This window comes from Macaca fascicularis, chromosome 18 (genome assembly GCF_037993035.2).
Source record: "Macaca fascicularis isolate 582-1 chromosome 18, T2T-MFA8v1.1".
Taxonomy (NCBI): Eukaryota; Metazoa; Chordata; class Mammalia; order Primates; family Cercopithecidae; genus Macaca; species Macaca fascicularis.
In genome coordinates, this window is record NC_088392.1 from 75,089,326 (window position 1) to 75,109,977 (window position 20,652).

Genomic DNA, 20,652 nt, shown 5'->3' on the forward strand with positions numbered 1-20,652 from the left:
TGTAGCTACTTAATGCTATATTAAACATTTTTAAATAACATGAGGACTATGTAGCCAAATGGAACTACACTTTCAACATAATAAGTGAAAAAAGGAGAAGTGTAAAATTATGCAAATACTATGATGACATGTGTATGAAAAAAATAGACTGGAAGGAAAAGACCAAAATTATAACAGTCTTTATATTAGTAACTTGAAGTTATTAATATTTCCCTTATTTTCCAACATTTATTGTTATGTGATGTGGCTACATCATAATAAAATAATGCACCATCCCAAGACATTGCTTACTACACATTAAAACAAACAAAACACCCATCTATAATCTGTTATAACAATTTCAATTTTACATGTATGCGAGAGGGTGAGCTTTGTATAAAATAAAAGGCTAAGCATGTTCAGGAATATCACAAAAGATGAACAAAAACCTTTTGAAAGAATAAGAATCTAAGTCCTTCCATTAAAAAAAAAATACATTTTCCTTAACAGCTAAAATTGGCGGTCTGTGTTAAGAAAACACTAGAGAAGCCAGGAGGAAACCTGAGGCTGCTTACAGTTCCACTGTGGAAGCACTTCTGACAGATGGAGGCTTCCTTTCCCCCTCTATTTCAGGCCTGCAGGAACTCTGAGCAAATCAGGGCCAAGGTGCCAATGTGAACCTCAGCCTGCTCCCTTCCCATGGCTGGGTCCCATGACTCTACTTGACCCTTAGACTGAACAGGGCCCCAGCAGATCCCAAGATCCCTGCAGTCTCACTCCAGCTATTCTTGTCTCATCCTTGTCATGCCTTCTGCCCTCCCCATCCTTCCATCTCCTCCTCTGTCTTCCTGTCTTTGGACATCAGTAGGTCAGTTCATGGATGTCACTGGACATAGACAAAAATGGCCACCTACCATTGCTGGGCCAACCAGTTGCAGAGGGACTGAAGGCACTTTGGGGTGGCTGATCATTGTCCAGCATGGCAGCAGGGCAGCCGGGAGCTCAGACACCTGCTTGTCTGATTTGAATTCACAGCTTCGCCATTTACAAGCAGGCTGACTTTAGACATGCCAGTTCAACTCATGAAGCCTCCATTTCTCCATATGGAAAGCTGGGATGATCACGACAATATCTATTGCATCGTGTTCCTGTGAGGAATCAATGAACTACTGTATGAAGTATTCGCATGGTCAGTGCTCAATGGAAACTTTTAATGGCAATTTCAGCTCAAGCTTCACCCCTGAGATATTATTATTCTCTGCAAGTCTTTTCTGAATCCTTCCGTAGCCTTTGAGCCAGTTCCTTCCCTCCTACTCATCCTCCACTTCCACTGAACAGTATGTGAGTCTATAACAGCAGAAAAAAAAGAGAGCCTGATAAACTTCTCTGTTTTCATATGTAGAGAACGACACAGCCTTTATCAGGAGCCTGGTGAGAACCACCATTCCATCCTGTCTCAGCCTGAGTCTTTATTTTCATCCAAAGTGATTAGGCAACCATACAGTCTTTGCTACAAGTGGTGGATCAGAAATACAAACCATATTTGTCAATAACACCAAAGTCCACATATATTCCAAATATTTGTGTTAATACTTTCTTTTGTTTCCTTTTCTTTTTAAGAGGATTGATTGAAGCTTCAAGGAATGAATGAGGCATCAGCAGAAGAGGAACAAAAGTCACATAGGCTGCTCCTAAATCCTGGTACCTCTCAAATCACACCACCTAAGAGAACTTTGAGACATGGAGGGGCAGAGGGTTCTCTCTTCCTTTGTCCCGTGTGCAGCCCTGCACCTCCAGGGTACAAAGTGGAAGGCACCCCCACTGTGGGAGGGAGGGAGCAGGCCAGAGAGAAAGCCCAGGCATCTCTTGGCCACCTTGATTAATGCAAATAAAATTTCTGTGGAAATCTAGTATAAATCTTTGTAAATTGGATCATACTGTCAGTTGACATTTAATTTCAACAATGTGTTCCACGAAGAGAAAATAAATTGGCCCTGAGATCACAAAGGAATTCAGTAAACCACTTACAATTGTAAATTTAGCCAAAAAGTATTAGAAAATGTTTTAACACATTCAGTTGAGTAAAATAATGATAAAAAATAGAGCAGAGCAGAAACCACCAGAAACTGTAAATGAAAAGGAATAAAACCTCATTTCACTGGAACAGCTCCTGGGATTTAAGGGTGTAGATTTCTTCTTTTAATGAAAATTACTCTCAAAGTTCTATTCTTTGAACAACTCTTCTCTACCCGCAGTTCTCAGTGGATCTCTCTCATCCACCAGGCTCTAGAAACATCAGCTCCTCCAGCGTCAAGCTCTTTTCCCTCCTGTGTGATCACAACTTATTTTTTTAAACAGGTATTTAACCTGCCACCCATTAATAGATAAGTATAACTAAAGATGTGCATTTATCTATGCTGATTTAAGTCAGTGTTGCTGAAATATTTTTGCCGAAGTCATCAGAAAAGCATCTCTAAGCAAACCCCCTGAACATTATTATCATTCTTGCAGCCTGTGTTCTATTAGAGAAAGTGCAATTTCCGCATTCCACTTGAAAATAGAACCATTGCGCTTTTTGTTACAGAAACATTTTAAGTTACAAGTTATATTGCTTTAATTTCTCCCCCACCCTCCCACATTTTTGAGGAAAATTGATGCCATTTATCCTGTGGACTGCTTCATATCCCAGAGGTCATGTAAGAAACAGGACAATAGGCAGCGAGTTCAGTGTCAGGAATGTCAAGCACGGAGGATCCTATCCTTCCAGCTATGTTCCAACAGTCCGTTGGAAAGTGGAGACTTATTTATTTATTTCTTTTGAGACAGAGTTTCGCTCTTGTTGCCCAGGCTGGAGTGCAATAGCACGATCTCGGTTTACCGCAACCTCCACCTCCCCTGTTCAAGCAATTCTCCTGCCTCAGCCTCCTGAGTAGCTGGGATTACAGGCATGGGCCACCACGCCCGGCTAATTTTTTGTATTTTTAGTAGAGATGGGGGTTTCTGCATGTTGGTCAGGCTGGTCTCGAACTCCCGACCTCAGGTGATCCACCCGCCTTAGCCTCCCAAAGTGCTGGGATTACAGATGTGAGCCGCCATGCCTGGCCAGTGGAGACTTATTTTAAAGGGAGTAAATTTAAAGGGACATCCTTTAGATGTGCCACCTGCAATAGCATCAGGTATAAAGGTGCAGGTCCTGAAGTACTGTGGCTGTGCCCACAGCGACAACACAGGAGAGGAGCAGTGTCCCCGCTCCACGAGAAGATCATGGGAATGTCACCAGGACAGAACTGCTGAGGAAAGTATCTCACTTCGTCTACGTTAGCCTCCTCGGGGCTCAAAGCAAAGAATGAGCAATATGTAAATGAGGACAAGGAATGATTAATCCTCAAAGTTCGACTGCCTTTTTCCAAAATTGTCTCATTTCTTGGATATTTGCCCATTAGACCTCTGTCTTCTTCTTCTTCTTTTTTTTTTTTTTTAAGGGTTTTTCATCTTCCCTCCTTCATCTCTCCCTTTTCTGTGGGAGCTCTTGCCATCCTAGCCAAACACACACAAAATGCGCTGGAGAAGGAGAACGTTATGTCCTTCTAGAAGGATCCATGAATTTGCCTCTTTTTGAATTTCAAATACTGCAGCTAGATTTGCAAACCTTTTCAAGGTCATCGAGTTCTATTGGCAATATTTGATCAGCATGTGGAAACACCCCCTAGGACCAAATGTTATCAACCGAATGGAATTCCAGCGACTATGATATTTCAGCTCTGACGAATAAAGAGGTGGGGGAAGGCAGAGCGGGGAAGAGTTCTTTGGGGTCAGTAATTACATGATAAGCCTGGGAAAAGGCTTACTCACATCTAAGAATCATTCAAGGGAGAGCTATAGTTTCCGCCAAGAGATAGAAAGATTTGAAAAAAAGATATTAACTTGAAATCCTTTACTTAAAATGAAATAAACTGTATTTGACATTTGGAAACTGCTGCTCCAGCAAAGATAAAGGCACTCAGGTTTCCAAATGGAAGGTTGAGATAGAATGTGGAGGCTTCCTGAGATTCTGAAGTATCATTTAGAAACTAGGAGCAAAATCTCAGATTCTTGGAAGATGTTCAGTAAAGGAAATATTTTTCTTGGCACAATGTGCTTCATTTTTCTTAAGAGAAAAATAAGAAAAAAAGAACAGGCTGAGGAGGGCCAGTTTGCATAAATGGGGCAGAGGCTGTAATAAAAAATAAACAGTCCAAACTCATTTCTTTTGGGCCTCAACAAAGCAGGAGACAGCAAACAAATAAAAATGAAGAAAAGTAATTTGGTCGGAAAATATTTGTTTATTTTAAATCAAAAGCTGTATGAATATTTTTTAGATATTAAAAAAATTATTTCTTTTTAGATTCACGGGGCACATGTGCATTTCTATCACATGGGTGTATTGCATTGGTGGGGATTAGGCTTGTTACATATCTGTTACTCTAATAGTGAACATTGTATCCAAGAGGTAATTTATCAGCCTTCACCCTCCCACCCAACTTCCTCCCTTTGGAGTCCCAGTGTCTGTTATTTCCATCTTTATGTCCATGTATACTGGTTATTTAGCTCCCACTTTCCAGTGAGAACATGTGGTATCTGGTTTTCTGTTTCTGAGTTAGTGCACTTAGGCTAATGTCCTCCAGCTCCATCCATGTTTCTGCAGAGGACATGATTTCAGTTCTTTTTTATGGCTAAAAAAGCTGTCTGAATTCTAATCAAAGGAATTATGAGAAGGCTTAAATGTAGAGTGACCAGCAGCAGCAGTAGCATGTACACAATACTGACCCTGGTAAGACACCCAAATCCTAATTTCCCCAAATCCTGAAATGGAGAATAGAAAGTGTTTAACTGGAGAGAGACAGAGCCCATATCTAAATCAGCCAAAGGGCTCTGAGAAACACATCAGCCTCGAAATCCTCCATCTCTGATTTATGGAATGCTCTTCACCACAGGCTGCTCTGGATGGAGATGGTGGACGGGAATCATGTGTGTGACATGTCTGCTTGCCTGCATGTAAACACAAGTATCCCAGTGTTCCTAGACAGACACTCTGTGTTTCTGCAATCTCTAGCATTGTTTTGGTTTGGTTTGGTTTTAGCATGAAAATGTGTACTAAATCACAACCCGCTGTTTCTCCTTCACATTTTCAGTTTACACATAATTGGGAACCTGTTGGTCAGGTTTGGGTCAGAACAGGCCTCTAGAACAAAATTGTAAACCTAACAATGGAAATTAATAACAGAAACTCTGCCAGAAATTCAACTCCTGTGTTTGGAACCACCAGTTCTGGTAACATTTGCGGACAGTTTCAAGATATAGTCTTGTTTTTAAAATCTTTTTATTTGACTTGAGACAGAATTTTCATAGACTCCTTATGAAATTGAAAAGTGAAATGATATCAAAGAGCAGAATTATAGATATCATAGGGTGTTGAGTTTTCTCAGACAAACACCTCTCTTCAGCCTAAATTTGAATCCCAACATGCTTATTACTTTAATTTGGGAGTTTCCAAATTCCAGTGCTTCTCTGAGCCACACTTAAACTACCACACCCTTCTGAGGAGATTGGCAAGCGATGTCTGACTCCACCATCAATCCGGTCTCTCCTTTCCCTGCTTAATAAACATGCTTTTGATGTTACTAAACACATAGCCATCAAGTAAAGCACCATGTAACAGGGTACCTGATGTCTATCTTTCCAGACAGATATATGAAACTTTAATTATCTAGAGTCTCAGTGACAAGAAAGTTCAAATAACTGAGTATTTTTCTGTTTACAGAGTAAAAAGCCAAGGGTGACAAAACACAAGAACTTGAGATGTCGTCAAGAGAACATTTCTAGTTTATGTTTCAGACTCTGCAAACATTTAGGTCATCTCCCAGGTCTTCTGTGTAGACATGGGTTTCAATTCTCACTCACCTGTATTTCCTAGTGTGGTGTTGAATAGTAAATGGAAGCACGTATATTGAGTTTTCACGGCTGTCAGACCCCAGCACCGTGTGTTTTCCCAAATGCTTTCTCAGCTGCCACTCTCAACTCGGAGGCAGGTACCATGATCGCGGTGTCAAACTCCAGATAGCTTCTTCCTGGGTCACTGTTCTTTACCATGGGCGCCTCTACCTCTCAAGTAATATATGCACTTTGAGCGGCCAATAAAATGAGGATATGCACCACATCAAGGTTTCTCATTCAATCTTTCTTTGGACAAATGTAATAACATCACTATCATCTCCACATATCTCTTGAGCTACATTGTCAGAAATGCATATGAAAATAATATAAAATTATACATTGATGCATCCAATGTTAGAAAAGAAAAAGATACTCAATGTAAAGCAAATTCAATATTAGAATTTTATGTTAAAAAAATAAAAACCATACCCATTATGATCATACCCTGAACCCCCAGAAGAGAGACAAGCAGTCTTCAACCAGCCAAAAAACAAACCAAAAAGAAATAAAAAGACAAGAAAAGAAAGGAAAATAAATGTGTAATAAAGTAGAAGGCATTTACAGATCCCCTCTTGTCAAAACATTCAAGTACTCATTTCTGTGGGAATATATCAGCTAGTAACCCCTCCAATTCCTATAGATTCCCTTGTGAAGCATTTGAGGTCAAATACTTACATGACAATTTAGAAGTATGTTGCCCTGTCTAAGATTTTTCACTCTGACTCATTGATTTGAGAGTTGGGACTCTAGCAACAAGAAACATAATGTCAGCAGATATTCCAATGGACCTTGGCACATTCCTTCCAGAAGCTTCCAGCTGCCAGCAGAGGAGCACGGCAGAGATAGCTGAGGACACGGGGGGTTTCCAGTGGCATAGTTACCACGAGTGCAGCCGGACAAAAATAGATGGAGAGGTGGCAGGGCAAGTGATCTGAAATCTCCTCAGGACTGCTCTGTGACTAGGGGAATTTTTCATAGCATCTATTCTGAACTCCATCTGCCACTGTTTGACTGTTTGAAACAAGGCATTCCTCTACTCAGAATATTATGTCAACTGGCCATGATGAACTGGGTCCTTTGCAAGTTCTGTGCTGTATCCTGTGGCTCTCTGAGTTATTAGGATGCCCTGCTTTTATCACTTATGTGCCATTTTATTAAACGTCATGCAGAAAAAACCTTTGCTTAAATTTTTTAAATATTCAGTTATTAGTGAGATCTGACCTTGAGAGCAGCTATTCCTCCCCGGAGTGCTGGGGAAAACAGGCGAAGTGGTTGCTGTCATTCTGCCAGGCTTTGGGTGTTCTTTCCCAACCAGCACACTGTGGGAGTTATGTGGTGAGCCATGGGGAGTGCCGTTTACTTGAGCGGTGTTAGAATGTAAGATGGGGGTTGAGGGTCTCAGTGTGAGAACGTGCTTGTAGCTATGATAATTCAAGACAGCCAAGTTTTTGAAACTACTTTGGTCTTACAGCCAAATTTGATTCCAAATGCTTGAAAAGTCTGTCCTGAATCAGGCCATGAGTTGATGGTAAATTGTCTTTTCTTTAATCTTTGGAAATAATTCCTGATAAACATGATATTAAGAACCATGCTCATACATGTCAACTTTTCTCAAAATCCTTCCATGAATTTAGCAATTGTCTTTACACTAGAGCATGTGCATGTGTGTGTGTGTTTGTGAGAGAGAGAGAGACAGAGAAGCAAAGAGAGACAGAGACAAAGAGAGAATGAGATTTGGCAAGCGTCATGATTAATACCATTTTAGTAAGATGATCCCTGCAACCAAAATCACTCTATGTAAAACCATGATGAGAACTTGACTCCTAGCTTTAACACCACTAAATTCCAACTTAAACTGCCTCCATTTTCTTTGCTATTGGGACACTTCTATTTTACTTTTTATTTTTTTAGAAATGGGGATCTCACTATGTTGCTCAGGCTGGACTCGAACTTCTGGGCTCAAGTGATTCCCCCCACCTTAGCTTCCTGAGTAGCTGGGACTACAGGTATGAGCCACTGAGCCCAGCTGGGGCAATTCTATTGGTATCACACATTATTGAAGAAAGTCTCAATAGAGCTGACAAGACCCTGTTAAAACAGTGTTCTTTTCAGCAGGGAACACTGCTGATCAAAGTACTCATCCAGCACGACTAAAATTCCACCTTTCTTTTATACTACCTCAAATTTGTCCTACAGAAATACTTGTATCTTTATTTGAAAAATAGAAAAACAAACCAAACTAAGATGAATTGAGTACCTTCTATGCACCAGATATTTTATTTTCATCCTCTCTGTAATCCTCCCACAAAAGCTATGAGTTATTACTGCCAATTTACAGAATATGAAAATGGAAGAAGTTATAATGCTCGGTTTTTCTAATCCCATTTTCCAGCATATTGTGCTTTTAAAGTAGTAAAATATGGTATGGGATGACAAAAAACCATTATTTTTGCGAATCATTCTAAATTCAGAATTACATAATTATATGAATTTATATCCCCCCCAAAAAAAAGACTATATGCTGTGCAAGTTGAGATAGGACTGAGGCTGCATGAGCCCCAGAAAATTGTCTGATATGATGTTACAAAGCTTCTATTGCAAGCCTAAACCTCACTGTAGTTCAAAGACTTCCAAAGAATTGAATCATCAATGAGGCAATGTTGAAAATGCTGCAGCTGACAATATATTGGAAATTCCATCCCTAGTTGATGGAATTAAATAAATCAAAGATGAATCAGAGATGGACTGCAGTTTCCAACTCATGAAAATATCTCAGTCTCTGCTACCAAAAAAAAAAAAAAAAAAAAAAGTTGTTGAAAAATGTCTCCTCTATGTTAACAAGATAGAAGTGTTTGAAGTTGATGGTGTCGATAGAAGAGATCTGGAATGCTGTTTGCTCACCATCCCAAGACTGGTATGAGGTCAGAAAGAGCTTTTTCAGCAGCTGAACACATTTGCTCAATATACCACTGATGACTCAACAGTGGTGCTGTGATTCACTTTCTTTCTTAAGATCATACATTAAAAGATTCAATAATATATTTGCATTAAAATGCTTTCAAGATTAATCACATGCTTCTAATTTTAATGTTATTTAATTTCTTGAATAACACTTTACAATTTTAGCTTTACCTAATATGACTTTATATTAGAGTAATAACATATGTCTAAGTACATATGTACGTTTTGGAGGGACATTTTTATTTATTTTTGAAATTCATAAATTATTATTTTAAATGTATTTAAGTTTCAGTTAAAAATGAGCTTCACTTTGCCTTTAAAAAATACAAGCCAAAGTGCAATTTTAATTAGCATTTATTTCATGATGAGTGAGGTTGAGAATCTTCTGGTGTGTTTAAATGCTATTTGTATTTTTTCCTGCACGCTTTTTATTTATAACTTTTGCCTGTTTTTCTATTGTGCTGTTGGTTTTTTCTTACTGATTTTCAGGTCTTTAAGATATATATTACACATTTTTACAATTTGTATCTTCCTTTTGCCATGTAGAAGTTTAAAAATATTATGCATGTTTGTCAGGGTAAGAAATGCTAACTGCTGTTGGCCAGGTGCGGTGGCTCATGCCTGTAATCCCAGCACTTTGGGATCGCAAGGTCAGGAGTTCGAGACCAGCCTGGCCAACATGGTGAAACCCTGTCTCTACTAAAAATACAAAAAAAAAAAATAGCTGGGCATGATGGCTCCCACCTGTAATCCCAGCTACTCAGGAGGCTGAGGCAAGAGAACTGTTTGAACCTGGGAGGCAGTGGTTGCAGTGAGCTGAGATTGCACCACTGCACTCCAGCCTGGACAACAGAGCAAGACTCTGTCTCAGGAAAAAGAAAAAAAAAAAATGTTAGCTGCTGTTAACATACAATCTGAATAGTTCACTTAGCTTAGTACAATAAAATTTATTGCTTACTCTCATTATAGTCAATACTGTTTGCCAGGAGGGGACGGGGGCACTGATAGGGACTCTGAACCTTGTAGTCATTTAAAAGCCAGGCTCTATCCATCTATGACACTGCCATTATCAACAGAAACCTCCAAGTTTATTGTAAAAGGAGAAAGAGGAGAGGACTGTGATCATGCATGGGAGACTCTTCTGGGCCAGTCCTAGAAGAGGTGTATGTCAATTCAGTCCATATTCCACTAGCCACAACTAACAAAATCTCTTTGCCAAAATTGTCAGAGAGGTGGGAACCACAGTCTTCTTCACACCCAGGAGAAAAATGAAACCATTTGCAAACATGGCATCATTTTCACAGAACTGAGTATTTTCAAAATTTTTAACCTTTTTTTAATGGTTTCTGAATTTCATGTCATACTTAGAAAGGCCTTTTCTATTTCAAAGTTCTAAGAAATTCTTCCATGTCTCCTTTCAATGCTGATATATCTATCTCTGCCTTTAAGATTTTTTTTTCTTTACCACTGATTTTCAGTCATTTGATTATGAAATGACTTGGGGTGTATGTGTGTTACAGGTAGAGAGAGAAACAGAGAGAGAGAAAGGGCACTGTATTTAATCTATTTGAGACAGATTGGATCTATGGGTTTAAACTTTTCAACAAATCTGGAAAATTTCTGACCATTGTTTCCTCAAACTTTTTTCTGCTTCCTCTTCTTTTCTATTTTTGGAACACCAGGTATACATGGTTAGACTGTTGAATATTGTCTCCTAGGTCATTGAGGCTCTTCTCATTTTGCATTTCAGAATTTTCCCCACTCTATGCGTCACATTCTGGATAGATTCTATCACTATTCTTTCGAGTTCATTGATCTTTTCTTCTTCAGTGTCTAATCTGCTGTTAATGTTATCTGGCTACTTTGTTGTTTCGGATATTGCAGTGTTCATCTCGAGAAGGTCCATTCTGTTCTACTTTATGTCTCTCATTTCTCTCTTTGATGTGAGCATATTTCTTTTAAATACTTGTACATAGTTAGAAAATCTATTTCAATGTCCTTGTATGGTAACTCGATCCATGCAATAATTTCTGGGTCTGTTTCTATTTTCTGATTTTTCTTCTGGTAGTGTGTTGCATTTGCCTGCTTCTTGGCATATCAAGTAACTCTAGAGGTTGCACATTTGTATTAAGTCTCCGAATTGTATTGTTTTCCTTTTATGAGAGCTGAACTGTGTTTTGGCATGCAGTTAACTTCCATGCATGGCAGTTGATCCTTCAGGGACTGTTTTTTACGTTTTTGGTAGCAAGAGCGTGCTTTTTCTTCCTTTATTCCAGGAATAGTGCAGCCTTTCTGTTACTGCCAACAAGTGACCCATCTGAGGCCTTTACGAAATGTCCTGAGTGATCACTGAGTACTCTCCATTCTGGTCTTTCTGATCTAGAATGTCTCTCTGCTGTGAGATCTTGGAAATGTTCAGCTCACCTAGTCATTTTTTGCACCGTTTTATAGAGAGATACTCTTTGCAGGCATGGCCCAGTAGTCAGCAAAGACTCTGGAGCATAACTGCACAGATTTCTGAAATTTCACTTTGGTATCACTCTGTTCTTTCCTGTGTCTCTGCCCTTCAAGCTCTGACTACCTCAACCTCTAACCCTGATCTCTGTCTCCTCAACCCACTGAGGCCACTGGGCCCTGTCTGGAATTCCACTACCTATGCCTTCATTTGGGAAATTGCTTGCAGCCAGAAATATGGGACTATCATAGGGCTTCCTTTGTTTTCCTTTTTTTAGACATCATAGTGCTGGGCTGCCTGCTGGTCAGTGTCTGAAACAATTATTTCACACCTTTTTGTCTAGTTTTTTTGTGGTGGGAAGTTAAGTTTTATCCTTTATATTTTGTCACATCTGGCTGTAGAAGTTTAAGTTTGTAATGCTGAGATTGTGTTTTGTAATTAGAACTTCCAGACTTGGTCTGAAGGTTGAATCTTAAAAAAAAAAAAATGAATAAGCAAACCAAATAAATGTTATTTATCACATTAAAAAGTCATGCAAACTTTATCCATTATAGAATTAGAATGTGGTTCCATCCATAAGCCAGATAGAATGAGATGTAAATGTAAGGCTATGCAACTTCAACTCTGCTGGTCAAGGGGGTGTCTTCCAACTATCTCAGAGCGATTCCATTTTATTTTCTTTCTAATGTTATACATTTCTCCTGGTCATATTCAACGGTAACTAATTTTTACATCAGTGTATCCTGTATTGCCCTCTTTCTTGGATTATTCCTTTATCTTGCTAGAATATTGTTGCAGGGGTGGGAGGCAATTCTCCATGTGTTATCCAGGACTCTCTTTTCAAGGACATTTGTACAGCAAGATTAGTGTCTTCCTCTGCAGCAGAGAGCAAGTTTGATTCCTGACCAGGATAATAAAGATAGCTTCTTCCTCCACAGGAAAAGGTGGCTGGGGGTACTGGCAGCCTCCGTAACATTGGGGGTTTCCTAAACTCAGGGTTCCTTGGCTGTGATGCAGACCCACTGTAAACACAGCACCGACCTGGGCAGCCCTGTGTCTCCCCTATGGAGGCACAAAGGTACCAGTGCAAACAGGAAGCTCATGCTGCCTGCTGTGCGGTGAATAATGAAGTTGTTTGTCTCTGACTGGGAGTCTCATTTCTTCTGCCAGCATCTCTGAAATTGGTAGACTAACTTAGCTTGCAAGTAGGGTAAACTCTCAGACCTTTCACTGTTCCTAACAAGTACTGTAGAGCGATATTTTCATCCAGTTTTCATGTCCGAACGTGTTTTGTTTTGCCTTCACATTTGATTGTTATTTTGACTGAATGAAGATATTCTAGAATCAAAATATGTTTTCCCTCAGAACTTTGAATTTTTTTTAACCTAAAATACCTAGGGTTTCTAGTTAGAAGTTTGATGCTAGTCTGTTATCATTCCTTTGTAAGAGACCTTGCTTTCTCTCTAGAGTTCTCTGTCCAAGAAGCTTTTTGTTGTTTTCGTTAGCCTGTCTTAGTATTTGAAATTCCAGTCGGAAGATTCCTGTTCTGTTTTTTAATCTCCAAGAGTTTTCTTTCTGTTACTTCCTTATTTCTTCTCTTCTTTTCCCTGTTTTTCCTTGCTGAAAATTCCTACTGGATATATTTTTAATCCCCTGCATCTATCCTCTATGGCTTTTAAATTTTTTTTTAAATTTTAATCTTTTTGTCTTTTGGGTATTATAACGATGTTTCCTTAACTTCACCTTCTAGATTAATAATTTCAACTCTGCTTTTTTTTTCCATTCTGAATAGTGTGATAAATTGTCCAGTTTTTAAATTCAGCCTATCCACTGATGTATGTATAAATGAATGTATATATGTATGTTTCAGGAAATCATATATTTTTATTTCCAAGCACACTTTATTCAAACTTCCACCAGGCCAGAATTCAATTACTTCTCACCAAGTTTATTTATCTATAACGTCCAGATCTAAGGCACATCACCCCTCAACTAGACTATGTTTTAATTTTTATCTATTTATTTTTTGATACAGAGTCTCGCTCTGTCGCTCAGGATGGAGTGCAGTGGCACGATCTCAGCTCACTGCAGACTCTGCCTCCTGGGTTCAAGCGATTCTCCTGCCTCAGCCTCCTGAGTAGCTGGGATTACGGGTACACACCACCACACCTGGCTAATTTTTGTGTTTTTAGTAGCGATAGGGTTTCGCCATGTTGTCCAGGATGATCTTGAACTCCTGACCTTGTGATCCACCTGCCTCAGCCTCCCAAAGTGCTCAGATTACAGGCACGAGCCACTGCACCTGGCCTTCAACTGGACTATGAAAATAACCTAACTCGTCATATCCCTTGCCCTCCCTGTCCCCAATATCTGTTCTCCACATGGAAGAAGTTCAGAGTGATTTTTTTTTTTTTTTTTTGAGACGGAGTCTCGCTCTGTCGCCCAGGCTGGAGTGCAGTGGCCAGATCTCAGCTCACTGCAAGCTCCGCCTCCCGGGTTCACGCCATTCTCCTGCCTCAGCCTCCCGAGTAGCTGGGACCACAGGCGCCGCCACCTCGCCCGGCTAATTTTTTGTGTTTTTAGTAGAGACGGGGTTTCGCCGTGTTAGCCAGGATGGTCTCGATCTCCTGACCTTGTGATCCGCCCGTCTCGGCCTCCCAAAGTGCTGGGATTACAGGCTTGAGCCACCGCGCCTGGCCCAGAGTGATTTTTTTTAAAATGTAAGTAACATCATTGCATTCCTCTGCTTTAAATACTCCAATGGCTTTCCATCTCATTCAGAATAAAATTTGAAGTCTTTGCCATTGCCTATTAAGTCCTGTTTGATAGGGACCCCCGCCAATTCTTTTATCACCTCTTCCACACATCACCTTCTCCCTCACTCTATTTCAACCACACTCACCCCAGGACATTTGCACTTCTCCCTTACACCTGGAATACTCTTCCTCCAGATATGTGGGTGACTTGCTTCCCCAATTCATTCAGATCTCAGTGATGTCTTTTGTGGTCTTTCTATTTAAGATTCCAACCCCACCAATCACTCTCTTACTCCATTCTCTGCTTTATTTTTCTCCATAATATTTTATGTACTGATGATATACCACATCTTATTAATTAATTAGTGAATATCATGCCCTTTTTTAATTTTAAAGAGGGCAGAAATTTTTTTTCTGTTTTGGTTACTCCCTTATCCCTGATATCTAGAATGGTGCCTGGCACGTGATAGACACTAATAGACATTTTTCAAATTGGTGAATACATAAATAAGCAAATAACCTTTTCTCACGTGTTTCCCGTGATATCCTCTAGATCAGTCTCTCTGAAACACTGTGACCGTTTTTAAGGTTCTATTCTGTTTATTGAGCAAATTCTATTTTCTCTGAAATTAGTAATGAGGATTTTCCAGCTTGGTCTTTCTATTACTTATGCTCCGTTTTCCTCAAACATTCGCTTCTTCTTGGTAATGTTATTTCTTTAACTACAGAAACTTTAGCTACAGTTTCCTCTTCTTTTTGCATTAAATTTATCCATCCACTTCTATCTTCTAGGTATTCCTTAATGTTTCTGGGCCACTAACAACACAGGTATGGTTGTACACTTTTCAAAATATCTTTTTGGTAATTTCCAGAGAGACCTGGGGCTCACTCTGCTTGCATGGGAAGCCTCTTGTGGTAAGTCTCAAATCTGATCAATTTTTTTCCTAAATGTCTCAGAGTTGTCAACGTGGCTCTTTCATCAATGGTATCTTAAAGTAATAAAGGTTGTGGAGAGATAATTGGGTAGGATCTGTTTCCTTTCATAAATATTCTTGTCTTTTTTCCTGAGCCTTCAGGATGAAACAGAACCAAAAAACCAAAACAACAAAGGACAACTTTTGTTAACTGCACATCTGTCTCGAGGCACATGTCGTCTTTTTTAAACTCTGCCACATCAGCGTTCTGTTGTAGTCTCCTGCTTTTAAATATCATTGAAACTTAACTACTTGAGTGTGTTTTCTGCTTTTGTCTTATCTTTTCATCCTAAATATGAAAAAGACACCAAGTGACATTTGAAAAGAACCATGACCAGTTTATAGGAGGAAACTACGGCGTCATTTTATGTTCATTTATTTTCCATTTCCTCTTGTTTATCTTATTTTTTTATATTCTTTGAAGTTGGATTAACTGTGTCCTCTGAATTCCAGGATTTCTACCAGATGAGTTATTTAATTAACCCACAATGCTTTATAGAACATTTTCAATGAATAGATCATCCTTGAAATTAATCTGGCACATTGAAAGAGATTTCTGGTTTCAAGAATTTTTGGCCTAAAATTATTTTCAGCTGATAAATAATATTCTAAAATAGTTAAATCTGCAGTTGTGTGAGTCTTCATAATCTCCTAAAGTAGCTGGGGTAAATATGATCCATAAAGGAAGCCAAAAACTAGAGAAAAACCTAAAGCTTAATAAGCAGTATTTGGAATAACTCTGTACCCTTTTAAGTGACTCAAAGTCAAAGCTAAGTAAACTCACTCTGTGAATACATTTGGACAGTTATTTAGTACAAAACAGAATATATTGTAAAGAACGTATTTTACTTCCAATACATATTTTTTCCTTGAATCTCTATAGGTCTAAATGAGTTGATGCATTCTGAATTAGAATGAATCACTTTGGATTAATATCAAATATATGAAGAAGCCAAAAGTTCTTCATCTCTTTAAGTGATGGCATGGAACAGAATTCCACTAAAGAGATATCATACTTTAAAAACCATTTCCATTTCTCTTTCTTTTATCTTTGTGAATTCTTAATTCTTTTCCTGCATGAACATATTATTCCCTAATGAGGACATTACCATTTTTCTCTTTTCTTACCCACAGGCTGTTCAAATCAACTGAGCTCTTAATGATTTAGTTAAGAGAAACACCCTAATTGGAAACCATCCTCCCTCTGCAGCCAGTTTTAGAATTTTTAGCTTCACAGCTACAGCTTAAGAGAAACTTAGCAAAGAACCTCAAGATGCTAATTATGTGGTTATATAATTTACATAGATTTATATCACATTAACATATACATTTCAATTTTTTGAAAATTAATCTAGGGCAAACTGATGAGGGCGATTACTGGGGGTATTTTAGGATTTTCCCTTGTGATCCACTCAAGCACATCATTTATTTTTTAAAATGTGTATTAGCTTGTTCTAATGAAGAGTATCGCAAATAGACGTAAATATTATTGGTTAGCATTCATGAGGCTGCATGGACTAATTCTCTAATGGTAAGAATTATAGTCCAGCAGTCCTACACTCCCTCTGGTCACAGAATCACAGAGCAGGGTAGACAGATCTTTGGAAAATGTAGAGGCCTGCCTGGTGCTTACCCTCTGTGAGAGTTTAGTTATTCTGGCAGAGGTAGTGGAGTACCTGGGTGTTCTTTCAAAGGCCCCTGAGACATTCTTTTCTTTTTCCTTTTTTTTTTTTTTTTTTTTTTTGACACAAGGTCTCATTTTGTCACCCAGGCTAGAGTGCAGTGGCACCACCTTGGCTCACTGCAACCTCTGCCTCCCAGGATCAGGCAATTCTCCTGCCTCAGCCTCCCAGGTAGCTGGCACCGCAGGCACGCGTTAGCACACCAGCCTCATTTTTTGTAATTTTTGGTAGAGTTGGGCTTTCACCATGTTACCCAGGCTGGTCTTGAACTCCTGAGTTGAAGTGATCTGCCTGACTATGCCTCCCAAAGTGTTGGAATTACAGGTATGAGCCATGACTCCCAGCGCTGCTGGGCCATTCCAATGAGCAGCTGGAGTAGAGTCTACATACAGTAGGGCACCAATGTAAAGCATATTACACATTTCAAAATCACTTCAACCACAAAATAGTGATTAATTATAAACACATTTCAGTGAAGGCAATACCATAAGCATTTTTTAAAATTAATGAACCCCTTTGAAAATCCTCTTACCCCTAGCGTGAAGTCCAAATTGCCAATTCTTTCCTTTCTTTCTTCCAGTCATCCATTGATAGCATTGAAAATGATATGGCCTTCTCAGTTATTCTAAATGATATGGAAGAAATGTCCATAATTTTTGATATGTGTTTTATGTCTGTTATGGCTTCATGCAAAGTCTAAGTAAATTTTTATACATCCTCACATACACTGGATAGAAGTGATATTATTTCTACACATAATGGATAAGGGGTATAGGCCTTAATATCTACTCAGTAAAACTGTGGACTATTAAGAGCTTCCAAACTCTGATTCTTTTTACTCTTTTCTCATTCAATTGACTTTTTCTTTCTCATTGGAATTGTCCGAGGTCTGTGGTAATGCCTAGTGTTGGTCATAATCACATAGTCAGTTTTTCTAATATTAATGTTTCTAATCAAATTCAGGGTTACATCTGGCTTAGTCCCAGAACAGCTGGGAATTCTGAGTGCCACTGGGGAACGTAACCAGTTGCCTATAACTTTGAAAAGCATATTTTGGCCACTTTTGCATGGTTATGTAAACACAGACATATCCAGATCTAAGAAAGAAAGACACACCAAGACTATACTTGAACTTATTAAATATTTATATTCAGGTCATCCTAGCATTGTTCCTTTATTGACTTAATAGCCATGTGCTTTCCAAAGCCACTGGCAGGAATCAAACAATGATTGTAATGAACTGATCTTAAAATCAAAGATCATTATGGAATGAACATGCTATAGCAAATATGTTGTTTGCACTTTTGAACGTTTTTAAAATGGCTTAGGCCAAAACAAGTTTCTGCCAGTCATTAAATTACTTTAGAGCAAGGTGGTTCACGCCTGTAATCCCAACACTTTGGAATGCCGAGGAAGGAGGATCGCTTGAGCTCAGGAGTTTGAGACCAGCCTGAGCAACATGGCAAAATCCCATCTCTACAATAAAATACAAAAATTAGCCAGGCATGGTGCTGTTGCCTGTAGTCCCAGCTACTTGGGGGGCTGAGGCAGGAGAATCACCTGAGCCCAGGAGGTCAAGGCTGCAGTGAGCCGTGTTCCCACCACTGCACTCCAGCCTGGATGACCAAGCAATTACTTTTGGGAGATTTCATATGTTTTCCTAATGTTCCTATTTTTGCCCTAAAAATTATGCCTAAAAAATTTTCTCCACAAATGGTATCAGGGAGGAAACAGAGTGAAATAGTTCCAGCCTCCACTTGTAAGCCAGCCAGTTAGTCAACTGCACTTATTGAATGCCAGGTGGCTAATTATACCCAGAGTAGTTTATTTTGCCAGCATCGGACTGCTTTCCTACATGATCATTTTGGTACCAAATTTTGCATCTGCAAAGGACAAATTATGAATGTAAATTAGAAATTTATACAGTGTAAAATTAACCCTACATGTAGAAACTAATTTTTGTATTTGAATGTACACCCATATCTTACCTTCATAGAAATACAATTATTGAATTAAGGTAAAATGCATACATAAAACCTATCAGGATGTCATCACTTCATGCATATGACACCAATATAGCAGTGACCTTTGGAAAGTACATCTGTAGTGATTTAATCAACTTTTCATTTTATGTAGTATTTCCTAAAGTACATTTCATGGACTTGTAAAATGTCCTATGTGAGAAACAAAAGGTAGGGGAGAAAAAGGGGGTTCTGATCATAAGGCTTTGGGAAATATTTTCTTTGAGTTTTAAAATATAGCGTTCTTCAATTCCTTTAATGTGCAAATATTCCCTGTGAATCTGCAAGAGGACATTAGAATATGTAGCTTTTCCCAGATGCATTTGACCTTCTAGGACCTAGTCAAGTGTGGGGCCTCGGGAAAAACGGATTTAATGAGTCAACACCACACAGTTAAGATCATTCCCATTCCCATCTCCATGTTGCCGTAATTGTTGCTTTTAACCTATACCACAAGCTCACCCGCACTTCAATAGTGATAGAGATTTTACTAATCTCCTAAGAATATATGCAAAGACAGACGCAGTGGTATAAAGCAGATAGCTCATTTCTTTAGAGTTTTTCTGGAATTGGTACAACCCCCACTTGGACATGACGTCGAGGACCTGGGAGTAAGCAGTTCACATGAGGCTCTCATTAAGCTTGAGGAGTCATCCTGGCCCCGGAGTTTAGCCCATTTGCATACCCTGCGTCAAGTAGTCCCTTCTATGCTCAACATTTGACAATCTTGTCATTAATGACTCTTCCTAGATACAGGTTAAGGAAACAGCTATGATCATGCACACAGTCCTTTGGGTGGTGTCTACTTAGAAATTAATTTTCAGGCAGCCCCTGGCTCATTTCCCATTACATCAGCTAAAGGATTTGTCTCACTAACCATTCTCAAATATACACTGTAGTAGTTTTCAAGGGTTGCCATAGTAAAATACCACAGACTGGGTAGCTTAAACAACATCAGTTTGTTGTCTCACAGTTTTGGAGGCTAGAAGTCCAAGATCAAAGTGTCAGCAGGGTAGATTTCTTTTGAGACCTCTCTGTGGCTTGTAGATGGCTGCCTTCTCCCTGTGACCTTAAGTCATCTTCCTGCTTTGTGCATTTCACTGGTGTCTCTTGTGTCTTAATATTTTTTTTTCTATAGGGGCATAAGTCAGCTTGGATTAGGACACAATCTAATGGCCTCATTTTAGCTTAATCATCTGTTAAAAGGCCCTATCACCAAATATAGTCACATTCTGGGGCACTGTGGTTTAGGGCTTCAATATATGGGTACACAATATAAGGGACACAATTCGGTCCATGACACACACTTAGCACCTTGGGGTACTACCTGCACCGCTCCCAGCTCCTGGGGAAAGTGAGGTTCTTCTCTGCAGTCCAGGATCCCTGAGTTAATAGGGGTCATGTGGTTCCCGGGTGGACACCAATGGCCTTGCTAATGACAGGCTATTTGGGGGCAAGAGGGTAATTTCTTTTGAGGAGTATCCTGATGCTGCTTTTGAAAATCAACTTGATTGATGTATAACTTACAAGCAATAAATTACGCCCACTTCAATGAATTTTGACAAGTAATATACTCATATAATTACCACTACAATTAAGATTTAAACATTCTTATTACACTGTCATCAGTCTCCTCAACCCTTGGCCCACTGTCACAAATGATCTGCTCTCTCTTGCAATAATTCTGCCTTTTCCAGAATGCTCGGTAAGTGGAAGAATACAGTGTGTACTCTTGTGTCTCTGGTTTCTTTTGCTTAGTATATTTTAACATTTTTGAGATTCACCAGTGTCATCGCATATGGCAGAAGTTCAACCCTTTTTAGTGCTGAGTAATATTCCTTTCTGTGACTA

At 39.1% G+C, this 20,652-nt stretch overlaps 1 long non-coding RNA gene across 3 annotated transcripts in view; it reads left to right on the forward strand.

The window, feature by feature from the left end:
* The window catches only part of LOC135968281 (uncharacterized), a 103,459-nt gene that overhangs the window by 60,277 nt on the left and 22,530 nt on the right, over positions 1-20,652 (forward strand). For 2 of the 3 annotated variants that reach the window (XR_010582938.2, XR_012427320.1), the window contains one exon: positions 1,600-2,139. The exons of the other annotated variant lie outside the window; for it this stretch is intronic. This is a non-coding gene — a long non-coding RNA (uncharacterized lncRNA). Of the gene's footprint in view, positions 1-1,599; positions 2,140-20,652 lie in introns of those variants that run through there. 3 annotated transcript variants of the gene reach the window in all.